Source organism: Podarcis melisellensis, assembly GCF_964234715.1.
Source record: "Podarcis melisellensis genome assembly, chromosome: 16".
NCBI classification, from domain to species: Eukaryota; Metazoa; Chordata; class Lepidosauria; order Squamata; family Lacertidae; genus Podarcis; species Podarcis melisellensis.
The window spans coordinates 14,704,713-14,707,217 of record NC_138533.1 but is presented as its reverse complement, the minus strand read 5'-3'; positions in this window follow the sequence as shown (position 1 = coordinate 14,707,217).

Here is a 2,505-nt window from a genome sequence, read left to right as displayed (position 1 = left end):
ATGTTTGTTTTTCTACAGCTTGATCCCAGATGTGTCTGCTCAAGACGAAAGTGCCAGACCACTGTGCCTATTAAGACCTTTTACTTGCTGGCAACTGGGCTCATGTGCATTAATTGAAAATGCATATTGGAAGCATATGGGGGAAGTTTTCTTTTTCAGTCTTGAGGGCTGCATTTCTTTCCGGGCAACTTCCTGGCAGCCACATGCTGGCAAAAGAGGGCAGAGCAATGAATGTTAACGTCCACCTTTGTGCAGTAGGCTAGTTACTACACCCACACACCCCTCTCTGTCCTCTATCCAGTCAAGCAAGAAGCATTATCAGAGTGCAATGGCTCATTCCAGCCATAAAAAAAACAATAAATAAGGGTGTTGGGCAGGGCCCAACTCTGGGGAGAGTTTTGAGAACCAGATATAGAGACCAGGACGGTCACATTTGGCCCCCAGGCCTGAGGTTCCCCAGCCATATAGATAAATTAATAGTAGATCTGGCAGCAATGGTTGGTCCTAATAGCTGAATGGAACCTCCAGTTCAGAACCAGTCTACCTCCAAATTTGAACTGGAGACAAGGGACTGGGACTAGATGAAGCTTTCCTAGCAGGGTTCTTATTTGCAGTGACAACGGCTTGATTATGTCTAAAGGAAGTTTATAAGAAAAACAAATAATGTCAGAGGAGGGGGGGAAATGTTGATTTCTCATTCTTTTCCTATGAAATATGCCAAGAAAGTGTCTAGATGCAGCTGGCCAGCAGAAAGCCCATGGCACGAAATATATCCCTACTGGAGGAATCCACTCGTACCAAAAGAATGTTGTTTTTACCCAACAGACATTTCTCAGGAAACATTAAGTGCTAGATTATGCACTTTGTTTCCTTTCTGAGTGCTTAGGCCTTTCCTTTAGTTAGCAGATAAACAATATTATTTATTAATTTATTATTATTATTAGTTGCTTGTTACATTAAAGGAATTGTATCCTTTTGAAATTAAGGGGCATGACTAACTGAAATCCCTTGATTGCCGTGGATCTACTCCAAGTATGACTAACATTGAATACAACCCAAGATCTCTCAGAGACTTGCAACATATTTAACAGCAGAAGTATACGTAAAAATGCATCATAATAAAATCACATTTACACAAAAACACATGCCGTTCATAAAAACTGCAACCCCCAATAACAGCAGCAAAAAGCGTCTGTTTTCATCCCAGTCATTCCAAAGCCTGGGAAAAGGGTAAGCATTCCAAAATATCAAGACAATTTACAGCTATCTAAAATACATTCATTAAAATCAATGCAGTAAAACGGGGGTAGCCAACATGGTGCTCCCAAATATTGATGGACAACAGCTCCCACCATCCCTGACCACCATCCATGGTTGCTGGGGTTGCTGGGAGGTGTAGTCCAAAAATATATGGAGGGCACCATGTTGGCTATCCCTGAAGTAAAATAATAATGCAACTAAACATGCAACAGTAGGTACTAATGGGCCTCAAAGGCCTTCATGACTAAAAAAGTTTTCAGCAAGTAGAGGAAACACATCACCATTGGCACTTGCCTGTTTTCAGTGAGGTGATTCCATACCATGGGTGCCATCACAAAAAAGACCCTTCCCTCTAGTTTCTGCAAAGAAGGCTTCTGCAAGCTGTGGTAGGATTGCCTCACGTATTGCAGTGTTGCAGGCACATTCAAAGTTCCTAGTTTCCTCTAAAAAATATGGGAACCATTGTTTCCCCCTCATAGAACCACACATCCCAGTCCCTTAGCAGCTTCAAGTTCCCTGGATCCTTTGTAATAAGCCCTGTATTGTGTGGAACAGAACTTGAGCTTCATCCAACCCATTTTTTTTGCTGTTTTGTTATGTGTTTATGATGTTGTAGGGGACTGTTTTGCAGACTGAAATATTATTAATAAATACCTTATTAATAAAGGAATCCTGGTCAACATGTCTCTCTCTCTCGTTTAAAATATTATTAACAAGCGTTAACGCATCAACACATAATTTTAACAAATTGACCCTTACGCCAAGGTGGGGTTTATTGTTTTTGTTTGCTGCTATGTTATGTATTTATGAGTTTATATATTTTAAATTTATCACTCTGTATTCCTCTGATGAAAGGCAGTAAAGAAATTTGATAAATACGATATGAACAAAACATTAAATGTAATTGTACAGATTAATATCTGGCCCAAGACAGCTACTATCTTGCATTTTAGTTGAATTATTTATTTTCGTTCCCTTGTCAACCAACATGGTTTTCCCGCCAAATCTTTCCAGATTCACGCATGCGTCCTCGACTGCTGACTCTTTGACCGCGAAATTTATTTCCCCTATGAGGGAGGATTTTCCCGTTGCGCCTGCGCAATATAGATAAATAGTCACCGTTGGTGGCGTCACTAGCAAGTCTTTCTTGTCCTCTCTACGCGTGCGCCTTCATGATATTTGACAGCAGGGCCGGCGGGAAGAGCGTGGGAGGATTCAGGTTTTTTTTAAATTACGCATGCGCGA